We start from the raw sequence: 21,938 nt of genomic DNA on the forward strand, positions 1-21,938 counted from the left end.
CATGTGTTAGTCCCGAAATGACCTGGTTTGTGTCGAGTGGACGTTAAACCTCATTTCTCTCTATCTCTACTACACCAATATATATGCATCCTAACTTTGCTAACAATTTTGTCACATGCACTAACTAAGAACATGCAGTTTATTCATAGATAAGGAAACCACGCCTGAAAATCCAGAGGTACTGGTTAGCGAGCTATGATCTTACTAACTGAGCCACCGCGACTGTCAAGATTTTAGATTCTGATTATAGTGTATGTAGGTGGATGTGGACTTTTACGGCTTTTAGCACGCTAGGTAAACAGCTCAATAGTTTCCCATCTGATATTGAAGTACGGTTCTATTTTGGTAAGTATTGTCTTTAAAACTGGGAATAATCACGACTGCTTGTCAAGTACTAAAGAATACCCCTTTCAGGAACCGTGCTACTTTGTACGGCTTTCCAGAATATACATATAACACTTAGTGCAAAACGAATTATCTGCACCTATTCGTTCGGATGGGGCTTAAATCCGAGGCCCCGTATACACGTTGGCATGCACATTTTGTGAAGCGTAGACACACTGCATCGCGATAAGATGATAAACCCAGAGAATATTGTTGACAGTGTTAGAAGATTTATCGCGATTTTTGCCGACATTCAATGGTTATAATATGCCATCTGAATATAATATATTGGTAATTCAGAAATTCTTTTTCGACAGCTCGTCTGTGAAAACGTTAAATCCTAATGAATACCATAGCCTCCGTGAATAATTAATAGCGTATCCTATCATTGATATATTTTATAAAGGGACGATAAGCCGACATGGAAATCAAATACAGAGTTTAAAATATAATTCTCCAGACGTTTATATATAAACTAGTTAAAAATCGCTAGGGATTTTAAGACAGGATAGTGTTGCAAAGCCAAATTTTTTTAAAATCTGGTTGTTTAGAGTTAATACATATGAGCACGTCGTCATTTTGTCAGAGAGATAGCTTAGTATCGGCGGCGATAGATAAGAAAGCTTTCAAGAAAAGCCTTTTCGAAGACAAGAAAAGAGTTGGGTTTTTTAAATTTATTTTTTTGTCCCACCCTCGTGTTCAGACGTTTAACGTTAAACTGGTTAAAGGATCACTTGCGCGTCTGAGCGGAAAGGTGGGGCAAATAAACCAGTTTAAATCTTTTACAAGAGAAAAGTCTAGTCGAAATTAACCAGGCTTTATTTGGGACAATAATTCGCTTTTGCATAAAGACCTTTTGCTGAGTTTAAGACAGTTCACAGCTTACATTAATTATATTGATTTCAAGCCACCATCTGGGGAACTATTCATACATTCTTAATGTTTGTTTTTATACTCGATGTACTTAATTGAATTGTAATGACAGTAATAACGATGTTTGCTAACCGATTTGTGACCCTATAATACCTGGTCACACGGCTGTATTTCTCAGAAGTCATCAATCGGTCTTATGTAAACAGGTGATGATTGTACCAGGGACGTAAATGTGTGAATTCCTAAATGAAAATTTTGGTAATAGAAATTACATAAACATAGGTTGTCAAAAAACAAAACACGTGCCCACTAGCATCTAAGTCGTCCGATCTGTTATGAGCTAAACAACTATTGAAAGTGACAAAAAAAATCGGATTATAATTTCTAAGGCTTTAACAAGATTTCGTAACAACGGGGAATAACTCTGGAAAGTATCTTAAACCGTTCTTCTGTTCAATAGGATAGATAACAAACTCAAAAAGATATATGTTGATAACTATTGCCTGTTCTAAGATTTCAAAACAAAGGGGTATAACTCTAGGGGTTATCATTCGTCGCAGAGTAGATCATATTCCTCGCAGCGTATCATAGGCTTTAACCCCCACCCCTAACCAAAGAAAACAGAAAATACCCTTAGCTTGATTTAAGTTCCAGGACGATAAGCAATGCACTGGGTTTAACGTCCTACTTTTAAACACCAAAAGAAATAATGAAGACTGGCATACGTCATGCAGTAGGTTATGAGGAAAATGTTACCCTACCAGTGGCGTTCCCACCTACTCTTCGTCAAATCCCAACTGCCAATGGATCTTTCACGTTCACGCCAACGTATACACCGTTTTTCGTCCAACCCGAACCACTATATAGAAACGTTGCTTTCCCAGCCCCCCTGCCCTGCACCGATGACAAAGGGAACCGCGCTGAATTCTAAGATGAGGATGAATTGTGTCAATACTAGATTATTTACATTCCATCGGCCTCTAACAAACCCTAGAACAGGCTAATGCGGACACACGTGAATGTCTGTTACTTGTAATTTACATTAGGTAGCTGCTTATAAACAAGAGAGATAAAGTCAAGAATGATAAACCAAATCTTTGACATAAACGCGTTTCTACAGTTAAATGTTATTTCGCGTGTCTGTGTTTACGTAACTTTTCACTTGTAATTTCCGATTATACAAGAAACACACACTTGCATTAAATTCGAATTTATGGTACACGCTAGAAATCACATAATCTTAAAAATATAATGACAAGTTGAAGGGTGGTTCTTCTGCCCTAAACTTATTTATTTCTATTGCAATTATGTAAATTACGAAGGCCAAGGCCACGGCGCCATATGCACGGATATCATCGATACTGCAGGCAGCTATGGAGAACTAGGCACTTCTGTACCCTTTAAGCCACTTAAAACCCCAATCGTATTTGCTACGTAAATATGCAGAGTTTTAAAAAATAAATGAACATGTTTCGCCATAGGGCCACAAAGATATTATACAGACAATATTTTTCCCTTATCTGTGGGGGCCAGATAAGTAACTGTTAATCCAGGAATTATTAGACGCAAATACGACGAGATACCATAGTAACAGTAAAATCACAATGGCGGATATCAACAGTGGTTGTTGAATAAATACTGTTTTGGATAAATTAAATTATTGACAGTCGGGAGCGTTAGAGGAGTGACCGTTTATTAAAGAGATGAAACGAAATAATTTCTACAGGGGGAATTTATCCTGACCGCTTACAAGATGTCCCTTGAGAAGATGCAACTGCTCGTACAGATTCTACTAAGCACGAAAAACATATAAGCTTATAATTTAATAAAATAAACTACTTGCGATATTGGAAATGTGCTTAGCGTTTGAAATTTTTTCGCTAAGATTCTGTCCCAGAGAAATAAAGATAATTTAAATTAAGTCATGTGACATAGTGTTCTGAAGGGCAAAAGGTCAGTGACACTGGTCTGAAAGGCAAAGGGTACACAAATAAACGTATAAATAAAAATAGTGTCGGTGAATGTTGTACTAAATGACAAAAAATACGCCGCATTAGCGTTAGGTGCATTCCAACTGGTATTCTGTGTAGTTTTGATGGTATTTCCAAAATTAACATTCAGGTTCTGTAGGTGAAGTATAACCATTCTTCTTATCATGGAACGACCATTCGTTGACCAGCATAGACCGTATTTATGAGATACCAGTTAGGTAACTCAATTCCAATGAAAATCCATATTATTAGATTATGCATTAAAATGCAATTTATTTGATAAGTTACAGTGCGCTGTATTTATTCTTATTAAGCTATTCAACATAATGTTGCCGTGGATTTGATAGATAATCTATATATCAGCGTTCGCCATGGCTTACATGATAGGGTGTTACATTTATTCTTTTTTTAAAAGTGTTGTTTATTGACGTGGAAAGTGATTATTGCTGTAAAACATGCCTGGGTGTTGTATACAAAGGTCGTAGTATCAATGAAGGATTTGTTTTCTATTGGTTCCTGTTAATAAAAGATTAACAGTGATATACCACTGTTGGGTATCGACCCTCTTAAATCACTCATTGTACTCATTCCCACTTTGATTCTCTGGTTTTGCGAGTTTATGTATTTTATTACAAGACGAGATTTGTTCGCAGATTATAGTGTAATAAAATTGACTTCGTGGTAAATAGATTACACAAATTCTAACTGTTAACGCCAGCTTAAATTTATACGTCATTCATAGAATTTGTTTATTGTTATTCACGATGTTGAAGTGGATTTTTTTCGAGGGGGAAAACATAGCATGTCTTGGCGAAATTTTTATTATTCTATTTTTGTCTGTGTATATTACCGATCTTTAACGCGAATCTAAATCCTAGCCTTGGTTTGATTGTTTATAAAATTATTTATACATTATTCTTTTTCCTATAAAATTTTACGGATTCTTCCTGGCATCATTTTTTATGTTATCAACTCGCTAACTTGGGTTCGATACCGACCGGCGACGGCCGATAAAGTTCCTCGGCATAATTCCGGTGTGGTTTCCCCTTGAAATGAGGTTAAACGTCCTAGTGTTCTACTCCGACCGAATTAACACCAGACTTTAGATTCTGTAGATCAATGTCCAATTCAATTACCTAAATCAATAGAATAAACCGGTTAATCTCAATACCCTGTTGCTATTTATCCTTGATGATATGCAATCCATTATGTTAACAGCTCTGTCTTAAGTTAATCAACTTACTGGTACCTTAGTTAAAATCCTTTCAATTCCTGGCAACTACAATGTTATGAAAATTGAAAATCTCTAAAGGCAACACTAGTCCAGGAATGGTTTTATACCGTTAAGTGCAACCCTTAAATCTTGCATGGGTAAAATACGTTGACATGCCTCTTTATAATCCGACTGAATCTAAACGGGGAGATTTTCGTTGATATTTTGATTTAGTGTTCTTAATTAATTGTTAAATCATCAATTTGAAAACATGGACATGGCAATCATTGGCTTTAAGTATATCGGAAATAACTTGACAATGAAGATAGGTCAATAGAACTGTTGACTTATTGCTCTCCTCCATCTTGCACTGACATTGGTATTCAAGTCGAACAGTGCTTGGTGTTGTTGTAAGTCATTGGCTAGATGGATGCGGTTGTCAAACGACGCCGGTTAAGGTACAAGGCTATGCTTGGTCGAGTACAATCTATTCCTCTTTTGAATAGATATAATTTAAGATGAATGCCCCTAGCCTAGCATCGTCTATAAAGTTACATCACCACACACACAGGAATACATTAAAAGTTACGCCAATACTTTAGTCTTTCACATTGGAGGAATACATTAAAAGTGACGCCAATACTTTAGTCTTTCACATTGGAGTTAATATTAAAAGTTTGCCTCTTTCTGAATTAGCAATAAATCAGCTTATTAAATAAACTGTTGGAAGTGACTGGTGTGTTTTTTGACCTTATACATGTAGCTGCAAATTGTGACGGGTGTTGTCGGTTATTGCAAGGCCCCTCTCACATTCAAGATGAGATTATCCGCGACCATGTCAGTAGTGCGAAATATGAGGGCTGTCTTGGCAGTTGTGAATCGTGCGACCATTGGACGACTAATGAGTCCAATGACCAATAACGGCAATGTAGATAAGACCAGTCAAAACGGGTATCACGGATGTTGAAGACCCACTTCACAGACCCTCTGAAAACCCGCCCACGACCGAATGAAGTTGTTTGATCATCAATTACCACTCAATGCATGGCGATTTCAAGCCGTAACCAGAATTTATCCCCACCCCCTTTCAGTGCTTCAGATTAAAATGGAATATCAAACCCGGAATATCATACACGGTTATATACAAAAGATATGTTTTGCTCTCAAAGGTCTGAGTTAATTGCCAAGGACAATCGCTACTAAACGGTCGAAGTAGCCCGACTGATTTTCTGTAAAATGAATATTCCCCATCGTATATTTTTTTTAATAAGGTTGGAACAGCGATTAACCTGTACTTTTATTGGAATTATAAACATGTCGCTATTCATGTAAGCACATCAAATAACCTCTTTGTGATAAACGGATTTATCAGATTAAGCTGTACTCTTAACGGTTGTTAAACAGGTGTCTGAAAATCGATTTGGAGCTCTGGATATTGTTTGAAGGAAGAAGACACCTGTTTATCTGACAATATTACCCTGAACAGCCGTTTTAATAATAAGACTATTTAACACTGAAAGCTATTAAATTGTATAGTCATGATTTTGGAAAGCCATATAACCTAGACTATCGATACTAGTATACAATGATGCTTTTATGACATCATAAATATTAATACATATATTGTGTATGCCAATAACTCTTTAATTGGTAAATAACTGCCAACAGCAATGGCAGTTAAACCATACTGACATTCTTTGTGTGCATGTCAGCGTTTGATAAAAAAACAATTTGATCACATTTAAGACATTCTATGATTAGTTTCTATTCTTAACAGGAAATCAAGGCCTGTAACGGTAATTTCTAAGGCTAAACAAGCCAACGGCGATGCTGATGTCCCCCGCCGACATCCCAAAATAAACAGATGACACAATATTAATTAATTGCAAATTTATCTTTTTCGAAAGTATTGAGCAATCAAACTGATTATCTATACTTAGTTTAAGCATAAAATGTTCACGATTAACCTCAGTCAAGGTTTTGAAGTACCTGGTAGTGAAACTATGCACGAAGTTTCATCACTCTCCATCAGATAGAATCAAAGCTATCGTGTTCCAAAGCACCAACCAATGAAATTGCTTAGCTGTGCTTAGCTCTAGTGGGAAATGTTAATCATTGAACTCAGTCAAAACATTCACCTAATGAACATTACATCAAATTTAAACATTTTACCTCAATTGCTTATCACTACTTACCCCAAGCAGAAAATCATCTTTATCGAACTTAGTCAAAGTATTGATATAATGAATCTATACTCGGGAGTTTCATCGCTCTCACCAAATTATCGTCTTCCATGGTCTCAACAAATCAAATTGCTTATCTCTGCTTAGCCGAAGTGGAAAATGCGCATGATCGAATGTCAATGCATTCACCTAATACAGTAATAGACACCTACACCAAGTTTGAACAGTGTACCTCCATTAGGAGAGTTGTTGTGTTCCAAAGTCTCGACCAATCAGATTGAAGTTTGTAGCATCACGAGTCTTTCTGTCTGACGTGGAGAGCGTCTATGGGAAACCGGTCGCCACATCCTACGTAGAACCCATGCATCTTTTCTTACTACATATTTCTGTAGCCTTGTGATCGTCTAGAATTTGTCTCTAGCTGTCTTTACTTCTGCTTCACCTTGTGTATTTACTTCTCACAGTTTCTTAAGACGTCCGTGTTACAGGAATAACAATGCGACAGTTTGCTTCTACATATTTTATATATATATATATATATAGCTGAATACAGGTATACAAGCATAGCACAAATTACAATACTATATAGCTAAAACCACTTCTCCACCCTATCCAGCCTCTCGGCTGTCTAGGAACTCAGATGTACCCTCGATCTCTGGAATCTAATGCAAGTCTGGCGAATTCTCACCAGTATCCTAATTTTGTATCTACTGGTTTTGGACATTCAATTATCCAATTGGTCAAATATGATGTAAATAATTATAGAGATTGGTTAATTGAGCCCAGTGACGTCGACAACCCACCCTTATATGGTGGAATGGAATTTTACTGAAGAATATTCTCATGAGATATCTGTTAACATGTTGTTGACATAGAACCAGTTATGTTATGGCTCTATAAGTGTTTTTATTCAAACCCTAAGTTGATTTAAGTATTTTAAGTACATATCACATATTATGCGAATATGTTATTTCTCGAGCAAAAATTCTACTAAAAGTATTACATTCGTCCCTTTCTTTAAGACTTTTTGCTCGGTTTTGGGTAAAAGTTCCCTCGAATCCTTTATAATAACCATACCAACATCTGTAGAATTATATAACTATTCATAAATGTAGCAGAAATCTAGAAAATCAACATATATCACCTCCCCCACTTGCAAGATTTATGCTAAATGAACAGGTAAGAGACTCTTAAAACTTCTATGTGCTAAACCCTATAATTATTCATGCAACAGGCAAATATCAATGATACTATACTATATAACAAAACTATGAAATAAAAACAAATAATCAAAAATCAAAAGTCAAAAGTTGCATGCAAAAGTTCTCCAAAAAGTTCATCACTGTAAAATCCTATGAAAATCCACTAAGCCTAAACACAGAAAACACAAATTGTCTTTTTTAAATCTTCAAGTGTCCTAATTTCAAAACACTATAACACATCACATAATATTTATAAAGTTCAGGTTTCACATTAAATTCTGTCTCAGAAAATGTCAATTTGGTAAACTGGTAAACCATTTCTTCTTCTTGGATTTGTATTGGTCTGTTCCAGCTACCATAGTATCAAGTTGAAACTTTCTTTTTTTCTTCTAAGTATGATTGGTTTGTACAATTTTATCCGTCAATCAAACATGTCATTGCCATCAGACCAAGAACTAACTATTACTATTTTTTTTTAAAACTTTATTTTCATATTAATCTAACATTATTATTTCGAAAAATTATTTGTAAATCTTACTCTTAATTAAAAGTAACTTTATTTAAGTATTAATAAACTTTGATGTGTCCGTTTAATTATAAATCTTCAAACTTACTTTGACCTCATGACCTGAACTCGATCAGTAATTTTATAATTGCGTTTTCTGTTTTAGAATTCCTACATTGTTATTTTATATTTCACCGTCAGTAATGTGACCTTTTTGACCTAATCATTATAATCCACCATTTTGTATGTTAGTCAAAAATCAATACATGAAATAAGCCCATGGTTACTTATTCCACATTAGTATTACCTAACAGGTTATTTAGAATAGAACTGTCAATCAAATATGATCAGTATATGAATGACACTCCATTCCATCCTACAGTTTGATGCAAAACCCCATTTTCATTTAATTTATAACCATGTCCCAAGTGAATGAGTGCACTTTCATCCACAGGAACATTAGTCTAAAACACATACAGTTTACTATATCCTATATATTAACGCATAACGTGACTTTTAACACAGTGTTAGAACCTATTGTTTATTATAATTCGACCTCATGTCAAATTACACATTCCTATCCTCTTGTGTCGACAGCTTAAAACAATTAGCAGTATATATTAAACGATAATATTACGTTTCTAAAGCAAAAATTTAATTACATAAAATTATATACGGACAAAATCTACCGTATACCTACACTTTTCTAAAAAAAAGTGTCGCATTCTTAACTTTAACCTCCTATTAAACTCGTATTAATGACTTTGCGATAATCTCACAATTTAACGTGCCAATAATTTTAGTTTTTTCCCAGGAAAACTATAACCAACATCCCTAGATGAACCATATGGGATTTTCAACATAACCTAACTTTTTAATCAAAAGTTAAATTACAACAACTCTAAGGCCTCGACTAAGGGCCTCAAAATTATATAGTATACGAAACAACAAAAAAACACAAATTAACGAATCACAGTAAAAACCACGGCCAACTAGGAAATTAGAGTTAATCACTCACAAACGTCATCCTTAGATCTGCCGTCTTCCCACTGCGATCCGGAGACAACATTAGTTCCTTATTTTATTCCCTATTCCGTTTCCTTATTATTCCTTAGTTATATCAAAACATTTTTTTTAAAACCTACTCCCTAAACTTTCTCTTTAACTTTAATTTTACTCAAATTTACAACAGGTCATGTTAACCCGATAATATACATACCTAACCAGTGATATTATATTGTTTAATAAACCTATCAATCTCAACTTATGAATGACTCTAATTTATTCTCTATACAGTTAAATTTTAAATACTTAGTTTCTTATCAGATGTTAACTTTAAATTAATATTATTTGGTCTTTAAACAAATTTAACACATTTAATTTTCCAAACAAAATGTATTTACCCAATTTTTCGAATATCTCCACCAGATTTCTTTTTTTCCACCAGAAATTTTCTGTTGCTGGATTGTACAGGTTTTCTTCTTAACGTCTTCAAATATGTATTCTTCTTCTAAAGTGACTTCTTACCCCAAAGGTCGAAACTGCGTTACGGCATCAAATCGAATATGTAAGACTATGCAGTGCTATGCAGTCACTGGTTAGATGTGGAAAATATTACGGGAGAACTCACCACATCCAACGTGTGATGCATACTCTCTTTTCTTCTAATCTTCTTCCAAATTTTCTGCTTACCCTAAAGGTCGAAACTGTCACGGCAACCAAATAGAATATGTATTCTTCTTCCAGGTTACTCGATCTCGTAGTCACGTGCACCAAATAGAATATGTAGCACCATGAGTCTTCTGTCTGACGTGGAGAGCGTCTATGGGAAACCGGTCGCCACATCCTACATACAACCCATGCATCTTTTCTTACTACATATTTCTGTAGCCTTGTGATCGTCTAGAATTTGTCTCTAGCTGTCTTTACTTCTGCTTCACGTTGTGTTTTTACTTCTCACAGTTTCTTAAGACGTCTGTCTTACAGGAATAACAATGCGACAGTTTGCTTCTACATATTTTATATATATATATATATATATATATATATATATATAGCTGAATACAGGTATACAAGCATAGCACAAATTACAATACTATATAGCTAAAACCACTTCTCCACCCTATCCAGCCTCTCGGCTGTCTAGGAACTCAGATGTACCCTCGATCTCTGGAATCTAATGCAAGTCTGGCGAATTCTCACCAGTATCCTAATTTTGTATCTACTGGTTTTGGACATTCAATTATCCAATTGGTCAAATATGATGTAAATAATTATAGAGATTGGTTAATTGAGCCCAATGACGTCGACAACTCACCCTTATATGGTGGAATGGAATTTTACTGAAGAATATTCTCATGAGATATCTGTTAACATGTTGTTGACATAGAACCAGTTATGTTATGGCTCTACAAGTGTTTTTATATCATAATATGTCATTCAAACCCTAAGTTGATTTAAGTATTTTAAGTACATATCACATATTATGCGAATATGTTATTTCTCGAGCAAAAATTCTACTAAAAGTATTACAAGTTATAGACGAAGTTTAACCACCATCATTCAATTAGAATGAAAGTTGTCGAGCTCCAAAGTCTCGACCAAACAAATTGCCTATCACTCTGCTTATCCTGAGCTTATTATCGAACTAAGTCAAGGTAATGATGTGACGAAACTGTACACCAAGTTTCGCCGCTCTCACTTAATTAGAACCAAAGTTATTGAGTCCCAAAGCACCGACCAATCAAATTGCTTATCTCTGCTTACCCAAAGGAGAAAATGCCCATGTTCGAACCCCATCTAATGAACACATACACCAAGTTTGAACATTCTAACTCAACTAGAAAGAGAGTTATTGTGTTCCAAATTCTAGACCAATCAAATTGCTCATCGCTCTACTTACTCTGAGCAGAAAATGCTCATTATCGAACTAGTCAAGGTATTGATGTTATGAAACTATACAACAAGTTTCATCACTCTCACTTAATTACAAATTAAGGTGATCGTGTCCAAAAGCATAACCCAATCCAATTGCTTATCTCTGCTTAACCTAAGCAGAAAAGGCTCATCTTCGAACTCCATCGTGGCATCTGCTTACCCTGAGCAGAAAATGTTCATTATCGAACTTAGTTAAGGTATTTATGTAATGAAACTATATACAAAGTTTGATCACTCTCACAGTCTCACTTAATCAGAACTAAAGTTATTGTGTCCCAAAACATCAACCAATTAAATTGCTTATCTCTGCTTACCCTAAGCAGAATATGCTCATCTTCGAACTCCATCAAGACATTCACCTAATAAACACCCTTGAACATTCTAGCTCAATTAGAAGGATAGTTATTGTGTCCCAAAAAGCGTGACGGGCACACAAACAGACAGAAACAATCTATCATAACAGTATTGGGGTGCCCCGTGCAGCGAAAATTTCCTCTACTGAAAGTTGAACTCGACACGGTGGATGTGCATTGTGCACGCTTCATTGGCTTGTCTCGAAGTGATTTCTGGCTAGTCACGCGGTACGATAACACTCAGCGCAAAAGTCTATGAGTCTATAAATACGTGAAATTCTCTACACATCTATCAACTATTACAGCCGTAAAAGATTTATTATTGACGATTCTAAATAGCAGTAATATTTAATGTTTTGGTTATTACAGCAGCTTTAGAAATTACGTCCGTTTTATTTTTTAAATTGCTTTATCATTAACTATACCGTTAGGAGCGGCATCTTTTGGTTTAGTACAAAATAATGATATCTCTGAAACACTCGGGTTAGGCAAGAACGTGATACTAGCAGTACTTTCATTTTACTTTTACATGGTTCTTAAAACAATTGTTGAGTTGCCTAACGTGTGTGTTTCTAAATTCAATTTCTTGTTCATCTTTTTGTTATGTTTCGTAAAAAAGTAGTCTTGATTATCCCGGCCTGTCAATTTTACTCAAAGGTGCCCGAATGTTATGACCGACACTCGTAACCATTTTCAGATTTTTTTTTTGATTTTTTTTTTTTGTAAACAATATTTTATTTCATTTGAAAATGGATTGGAGAACAGGCTAGGCCGATGTTGACTCCTCTCCTATTATTTATGGGTGGTTAGTTAAATGGTCATAGCTCACTATAAATGTGAGAAACTGATTTAAGGTTTATATATATATATAATATATATATATATATATATATATATATATATATATATATCTGGACGGATTTTTTAAATCTATTTATGCATTTATCTACCGTAAACAAAGAAGTACTTGTACTTTATTTACTTTCTTTGTTTACGGTAGATAAATGCATAAATAAAAAAAAAATCCGTCCAGATATATATATATATTGTCAAGATATTTATTTATGGTGGGGCACCCTAACAGTATGACTCATCTGTTACGCATCCTCGTGTTGCAATTCTACCAAATAGCTCAAAAGTTTAAAATTCTAAGCTATCGCTCAATTTCGCTAAAGTTTGAGTAATAAAGAGTATCCGATAAAACTTCTCTTTTATTTAAAGAGTTTCAACAAAGAACATACCCTTTGGATAAAGATATTAAGATGACGAAATATATATTTTGACAGCTGCCACATCAATTAATTTCCAATACACGAAAATAATTCAATGTCACAAATTCGATACATTATGAGAAATGATTAGTTAAGAGGTAAACGGTTTTAAAATACCAGTAGTATTCTATACCCAAATGATACGCAGTGTCACAAATTCGATAGATGATTATTTAAGTCAAGACATAAAATGTTTTTAAAATGTCATTAGTGTTCTATAGGCCTACCCACGTGTGCTCAAACTACCACCAGTGTGCTGATATTTCATTGATAACAAGTTAATTGGATTTTCCCGTTCGAAACAAAACAACATTCTTTCAGATAAAGTTAGTCGGGGTTTAATATAGGATTCGACTCTCCTAAGAACAGCCAATATTCATTATCGTAACACTATACAAATTGGTTATGGTGTAAAGTTGAGGTTTTGTTTCCCAATTCAAACGAACACAAAAACACCATGCTCAATTATTACAATTGGCATATCGTGCCGTCCGCGTCATAAACCATGCGTGTCTTTTACGCATATTATTAACAAGGAAATCTACTTACCCTGTTAATTATTTGACACTTGGGATTTCGATAAGGCAACAAATTTGTGAGCTACAGCAATTTTAGAATTTCTGATGTCAGAATTTTCACGCGAAAGAAGTTGATTTTTCTTTTTTAGAATTAGAGGTTAAATGGTTTACCTGTCAAATTATGATAAGGCAATCATAGAAATTAATAGAATATGAAGATTTATGTGGCGTGTACAGACGTTTGTGCCTCATGGTGCGCAGGGGCGGATCGGGCGAAGGGCCGTTCGGACAAAAAATGAAAAAAATTATTTTTTCTCCAATTCGTCTAAAAAAAACCCTTTTTCTGCTGAACATTATATGGGGGGGGGGGGGGGTATTGGACCGGCCATGGAACGATGATGATCATGTTGTATGTGGCCGGTGGCTTTAACGGGCCGCCACGCCACTGGAGTCTGGAATGGGCTGGTATAATGGGCCAGGTGTGCTAGGTGTGGGCCGGAATTCGGAATCCTGCAATGGGGATTCCTACTTATTCAATATTCCTAACTGGTAACTCAAATGGTCAATATTGTCTCAACTAGTCCCGTTTTTAACCAGTTAAATTCTCTTGACTCTTGACGATACAATGATGATACGTTAATTAATAATATGACGATATGATAATTTCACTGGGTGATGGTTGTAAATTACTTGCAGGTCGGTTTTGGCCTAAATTAATCGATTTATGAGATATATTATTATAATCAGATATGCCACCAAATCGCATATTTGGGGTTCATTTTTCAAAATTTTCCAGGTCAGTAAAAGGAGCCGCTCCGACACTGGAGTACATTTACCGGGAAAAGAAACATGCATAGTGCGAGCAGATATGCTTCAAATTAGCAATGAAAGTCAAAATCAATTGACAATATTGTTCTCCGAGTCTAATCTTATTTGCTTCCAAATTGGTCATATTGACATGATAGAACCAACAACCCGTCGTAGCTTTCAATCAAACTGCATGCTACATCCCTAGTCCTGCGAATAAACAGGGACGCACATTGATTGAGTTAACCATATCATCTACGGAACTAAGCTATAGATTTGTTCAGAGAATGGTATCAGTTCTAGACTGGAAAGTCTTAGCTACCAATTGAGATTTTATCTTTCTAGGGAATGAAAGGAAATCAAAGCAAACTTATACATGCAGCCTTATGTTAATGAGTTTGTACCTTCAAGGTTATTCATGTGCACTGCAATAATTATGTACTCCGTGGTATATTTATTTTGTAATGCGCTGCTTGTTAATAAATATTTAAAAGATCCGTCCAGGATTACACAGTATCCTTAGCAAAGTCAGTTAAAGTATTCAAATTGGAAGGCTAAATAAAAAGGCCCAGCTTTATTTGTATGAAAGTATCAGCATAAAAAAATTAAGCCGCTTAACGGGGATACATATCTCAGATACATAGTATTTTAGACCGGGCGCCTGCTTCAGTTAATCATACTAAGAGAGGGAAATTGTCTGATAGGGCATAATTGTTTGCCAATGCCTACTAGTCAAACATCTGGATTGCTGCCGGGAATTAACCTGCCCATTTAGGTGGTGTGGGGGCCTAAAGGGAGCCCATTTTCACTTTTAATCATACTTTGGTAGGGATGGACAATTTTGATAATATTTAATATATAGGTAATACTGAGTCGAAAAACACCATTGACAGCAACTTTTTGTTGACAGTGACCTTGGACAGCAAAGGTCAAGTGCTGTCCAAAATTCATTTATTCATACTAAGTAAGGGATGGCTAAAACTTTTTGAATATGATTCATTAGACGGTTCCAAACATTCCTACATCATTGCCAGCAATTTCACACTGACCGGAAGTGGCGACAGTGACAGTTAAATACCACAACATGGCATCAGGTATGAGGCATCAGATATAAACATACATTGAGAGGGATGGCTGATTTTTTTACACAATGTTAAAATATGTATATACACTACAAAAATACAAATGACAGCAATTTTACACTGACCGGAAGTGTTGCCAGTGATGATTACGTAATAGGCCCCATCCTCAGATATAATCATACATTGAGAGGGATGGCTGATTTTTTTACACAATGTTTAAGTATGTATATACACTACAAAAATACAAATGACAGCAATTTTACACTGACCGGAAGTGTCGCCAGTGATGATTATGTAATAGGCCCCACCCTCATATATAATCATACATTGAGAGGGATGGCTGATTTTTTTACACAATGTTAAAATATGTATATACACTACAAAAATACAAATGACAGCAATTTTACACTGACCGGAAGTGTCGCCAGTGATGATTACGTAATAGGCTCCATCCTCATGAAATTGGGTGCCTGATAAGGCTATAAATTCACAAAATGTTAAAGTATCTCCTACTGCAAAATTACGATGGCAGGGCATAAATGGCAGGGTAGCTATATTATCTAAATCAAAGTGTTACTCTTCTATATATACCATGGTCTTCAATATATTCCATGTACGACCAATCTTTTCCTGGTAACATGGACATCAATAGTTACGATCACAGTCATACATAATTTAAACCTCGTTTAAATATCATCTTCATCATCATCTTCACCATCATCTTCGCTCTCACTATCATCAGACCAAGCATCGTCGGATTGTTCACCATCCTCAAAAAGCATATCATCGACATTGAGATCTTCTTCAATATCGGTGTCTGCATCATACTCTCCTTCAATAAAATTAACTGCATCATGATCTCCGTAATTTTCAGCATCATCTTCTCTAATTTTTGTACCCTCGTCTAATGTTTCAGCTATCTTCTCATCATCGGTATTCACCTTCTGTGGTAGACTTTCACCATCAAACCAGTGTGGAATAAAGTAACCGTTACCGTTGTCCTTCCAACCATAATTAGTAGGACACTGGCGACACAAAAATTCCGGTCAGTGTAAAATTGCTGTCATTTGTATTTTTGTAGTGTATATACATATTTTAACATTGTGTAAAAAAATCAGCCATCCCTCTCAATGTATGATTATATATGAGGGTGAGGCCTATTACATAAAATTACTGTCATTTGTATTTTTGTAGTGTATATACATACTTAAACATTGTGTAAAAAAATCAGCCATCCCTCTCAATGTATGATTATATCTGAGGATGGGGCCTATTACGTAATCATCACTGGCGACACAAAAATTCCGGTCAGTGTAAAATTGCTGTCATTTGTATTTTTGTAGTGTATATACATATTTTAACATTGTGTAAAAAAATCAGCCATCCCTCTCAATGTATGTTTATATCTGATGCCTCATACCTGATGCCATGTTGTGGTATTTAACTGTCACTGTCGCCACTTCCGGTCAGTGTGAAATTGCTGGCAATGATGTAGGAATGTTTAGAACCGTCTAATGAATCATATTCAAAAAGTTTTAGCCATCCCTTACTTAGTATGAATAAATGAATTTTGGACAGCACTTGACCTTTGCTGTCCAAGGTCACTGTCAACAAAAAGTTGCTGTCAATGGTGTTTTTCGACTCAGTATTACCTATATATTAAATATTATCAAAATTGTCCATCCCTACCAAAGTATGATTAAAAGTGAAAATGGGCTCCCTTTAGGCCCCCACACCACCTAAACGGGCAGGTTAATTCCCGGCAGCAATCCAGATGTTTGACTAGTAGGCATTGACAAACAATTATGCCCTATCAGACAATTTCCCTCTCTTAGTATGATTAACTGAAGCAGGCGCCCGGTCTATTTAGTCTATCGCTTACATGTCCAACTGATATCACACAAGGCAAGTGGTCCCGACATATTTCTGAAAACTTGCGACCAGCTATCAAGAGGACATTTTGACAGATAGCTGCACGGAACTAGGGCAACCTTTTACAGAATTAACGAATTTGTTCACTGAAATATATATTTAGTGAGGCTCGATTAAAGTACAATTTCTAAAATTATGTTAAAGTACGACAAATAAGTTTCCGTCTAATTGAGTCAACGCATTGTAAAACACAAAAGGACACACGAGCAGAAATTCGCCCATGTATCTGTTATCACTCGTCACTTCAGTCAGTTATATAGAGGGATGACTCATATTTTCCTTTCGCGTTCGTCACTTCCGATTCAGGAAACCTGTATTACTCAGCTATCGTAGCAATGATCTCTGTGTTAAAATTATATTTGGAACGTGTTTAATTAGTTCTATCACATATGTGATAATGACTGACACCAATATTGTCCTTTAATGTTAATTTTCCTCTCTTAGACCGACTCTAACTTTTTGCAAAATTTTCGTTGTGTAGAACGCTTTCTACCACAGATGAGCAACATGTGAAAACCGCTTGCTCAAGAGCACGTATGAGGTTCAACATGGAAAACTGGAGATACACATACTAGTACGAGAGTTGATAGGTTGGTTAGGTTGAAAGGCCATGCAATTTTTGGCCCTACATTTCAACCTAACCAACCTATCAACTCTCGTATCCTACCACCTCAAAATCATGAATATTCATCAAAAACTGACAGAAAATGTATTTTCAAACCCTTTTCTTCGATTCTACACCAAAAAGTCAGCAAAAATCACCATGCAAAAGGGAAACGGGATAGAGAAAAACTAAAAATAGCCTTGGCCCTTGTTTCGTGACGGCGTAGGAATATTTGGTGAGCTGTGTCCGTATCATAGGCTAATCACTTCAAGATAAGTTAATAATGGAAGCCAAGAAAGGATAAGTTAAATGAGCCCTCTTATCTACATGCTCTGGGAAGTTCAATGAAATCTTGATTTGTTGATACTTATGTCGAGGTCAAGGAAGACGGAAATTATCAACACTCAAATCCATCGCACCTTGTGGTCAGGCTTGACACTTCCACTATCTATTAATCTTAATATATATATATATGGCTTTCTAATGTAGAATACGAATTGCTCTTTGACATGGGGGACGAAAACTAATTATGAAGAAGAGTTTTAGTTTCGCATTACATACACCCACTAATACCAATCACTTTAAGGCTTCCATATTTGCTTGACAAAGAGTAATAGAGAAAAAGTAAGATAACCATTGCGGCTTACAGCAGAAAATTGCAGTCGTGTAAGTGGCATTCTTAACCTAAGTTGTTAGTAGAAAATGAAATGACCACCAGCAGAGTTAGCAAAACGTCCAGGATAGATGTATGAAACGTGATATCAAATGTTTCACAAATAGTGTACGTAAAATGCCTCGTGCATATCCACAAACATTTGTAGCCATTTGGCGCGGCCGTTTGGCTATAGACTGCAGAAGGTAACGCAGCTGCGTGGCTTTCTTTGGTCAATTATAATCAATTAATTTCCAAGACGCCGCACCCACAAAGTCCAGTATCATTAAATCTGACGTTATTGTTTCAAATATATTATGTGACTGGTGTGTTATGCAACGTGAGCATATTTTGTGGATTCAGCACTGTAATAAATGGACATGTAAGCACTATTACAGAGAGTCTAATAGGCATTGATGTATTTAGCAAGATTGTAATACTCAGAAATACCGAAACCGCACGAGTAGGCATGGATCCTGTTAAATAATGACATCGATTCAATAATATTGTATGGGCGAGTGGAGTACATGTCCAGGGGAAAGTTAGGCCAGCTAAGTGTGTGTCTCCGGGAGGGGGGGGGGCTGTTTCCATATAAACACTTATACGCGAGGCACAGGCCCTATAACTTTCATTTAAATAAAGTTTGTGCACAGGTCTTGTTCATAAACACTGGTTACTCCGTTACAAAATCCACTGAATTTAACAACGCTGCAAGGGAGCAGCCATCAATCGAACTATACCCAATATCACGCGAAGCTATTTCAATATGAGCATGTCTCTATAACCTTTCAAATAGCAATTTGTCAAAATAAAAAGTCTTGATTTTACTTTCAATTGCGTCAACTTCCAGATACACTGTTCCTCAGGGAACCAGTGGGACTATCTCAATTATAATTTTTCTATTCTAAACTCAATATGGTAGTTAAGTGCGTAATCCTAGGAGATTTTTAGTAGAACAATGTTCATGACATCAGTTTGTTTTGTTCTGTTCAATTTAACACGAAAACAAGTCAGCGGTAGTCATTTAGGCCGCTAATTATCTAATTAAACTTTAGATTTGCAATTCACTCGAACCAATGTAATTCATAATATGATGGTACTGAGTAGAAAAAATATTAAAGATACATTGCCGCGTACAAACTGGGTGATTTAATGGTATATAATCAAACTAATTAATTTGTCATAATTTTGCTTCAAATCCTTCTCAAACATTGTAATTGCGAAGGAATGCCCTGTTATAAAAATTCGATCAAACCAGGTCATGTTTACGTCACGTGACTTACCTCTCTTGGAAGTCAGAGGATAATTCATTGCATAAATATGACGAGGTTGTCTTTAATCGCATACTATTTATTACAAATATCGAATCCTAATTAAATTCTCGGATTTCGCGTGTGACCTTTGACATCACGCGTGTGTTTTTCGGGGAATCCAGTGTTTTTCTTGTAAGATTGAATATCTCTACTTTCCATATATACCAAAATTGCCACCCGATAAATACTTTTCTGGGAACCCATCTTTAAATGTAAAGGAAACATTATTTTAGTCAATGCGTTGTCAAAATCTCGTATGTCGTTTTTTGCAACTTTTATCGGACAGTTCCCGTCTACTCAACCAAATCCATCTGTCAACATAGCTGGTGACGGAAGATCCGACAACTATGCAATAATTCATTTTTATCTCTTGATTTTATTTTAAATATGAAAAAATTACTTGCAACGGTTCATGTTTAAGCAACAGTAACCATCTTAAATCAGTGCGACTGGCTATGAAATCAAATAAATATTCGCCAATCATTCAGGGTTTTCTCGTGTGGTAAATGATCATAGGATCTAAGATATTCCCGAGAAAAAAAATTCAGTTCTTGTACGTGTGCAGTGGTATAAATTATACACCTCGTAACCAATGGGTGGAGTTGGCATCTTAGCCCTGAGGGAAGCTCTACAAATTGATCATCAAAGTTAAATTTGTATGTGTTATGTAGAAGACGCAACTGAATGGCCAATCTTGGAAACGGATATGATAAAAGAACAGTATTTCAGGGACGCATAATTCTTGAAAAATAATCAAGTGATACTAACGACTTTTTTTTTCAAATCTCGTCTCACGTATTTTATCGACGGAGTCCTAAGGAGGGTAAATTGGCCTTTTCCTTACTGTTCTCTCATTCGCGCTGTCAATACTGTCGAACTCCATTTGGGAATGACTACTTAGAAATTAAAAGCAAATAACACGTGCTTCCTGATTTATTGTTTGTGCCATTATTACACCCCCAAGCAACGCAACTGACCAGGTTTATGCTTCCAGTTCGTCAAATGACGGGATGCAGGGCTCACTTGCAATAGCCTTCTATAGGGAAATTCACAACGTCTAACTTCACTCACGGAGAAAATCAAAACGAGGCTGAAGATATGCATAAATATCAATTCGGATTTTTTGGGTATATTTTTCTTTTGTAAAAATATTCAGAATGACTTTTAAAAATTCGCAGTGCTAAAAATATTCTAATATTATCGTTATTTTTCATATTAAAGCACCTTTTTGCGGTAGTATTCTCCTTTAACACCAGGCATACACCACTGAATACTTTTCAGACAAAGTATCACTTATCAATTAATCTTTTGATCTATAATAACTACAAGTATTTAGTTATGAGTGATAAGTTTTAATCTTATTACCGCCTTAAACGAATTTTGAACACAGTCAAATTCCTTTGACATTTAATTAATAACATTCTTGTCTGAAGGCGATTAGTTCTAACTTTGTGTTATTGGTGAATTTTGACTCTTTTGTTGGCTTAATCAATGACGTGCTTTTCTTGTAAACCTAAAAGATCGGTGCCGAAATACGGAGTCGCACAACAATATTAGCAGAAAAGAGGGCATTATTCAATGGAAGGGTATCGCTGTCAATATTAAATCCCCTGCTCAAATGTCTTTTCCAGTCATTAAATGTACAAAGTCCTAATAAGGATATTGATAATGTCAAAATACTCCAAATGACAAAGTCAAATGTAATCAGTCATATATATGTAATAAGCAAATTGTACAAATAATACCGGATAATAATAATGTCAAAATACTTCAAATGACAGTCATATGTTTAACCCTGTGTAACAATATCTCAGTGATAACATATCAGTTTAGTAAATATATGATTTATTTACATCAGTTATATAAAAAAGATACATATATTAAACAGAAACTAAACTACGACAGGAACACACCACGGCGGTACATAACTATATTAAATCCACCAGTCCGTCCGTCTGCCAAGGTAGCGGCTGAACTCGGGTGAGTCCATGCACTCGTCCAATTCCCTCTTCTCCCCACTCGTCTCTGGTCGCCTGTCTTAACTGTCAGCAAACTCTAGTTATAAAGGGTCCGACAATAGGGAAAATAGATAAAACTCATAGTCATATATGGAATTGT

General features: G+C 35.6%; 1 protein-coding gene and 1 long non-coding RNA gene across 3 annotated transcripts in view; one reads left to right on the plus strand and one right to left on the minus strand.

The window, feature by feature from the left end:
• Window positions 1-10,384, minus strand: part of LOC126827060 (uncharacterized) — a 99,132-nt gene extending 88,748 nt beyond the window's left edge. For both annotated transcript variants that reach the window (XR_007682554.2, XR_008788672.1), the window contains exon 1: window positions 6,657-10,384. This is a non-coding gene — a long non-coding RNA (uncharacterized LOC126827060). The remainder of the gene's footprint in view (window positions 1-6,656) is intronic.
• Window positions 1-21,938, plus strand: part of LOC126827049 (orexin/Hypocretin receptor type 1) — a 101,027-nt gene that overhangs the window by 22,770 nt on the left and 56,319 nt on the right. The gene's annotated exons all lie outside the window — the stretch shown is intronic.

Source organism: Patella vulgata, chromosome 7 (assembly GCF_932274485.2).
Source record: "Patella vulgata chromosome 7, xgPatVulg1.2, whole genome shotgun sequence".
NCBI lineage: Eukaryota > Metazoa > Mollusca > Gastropoda > Patellidae > Patella > Patella vulgata.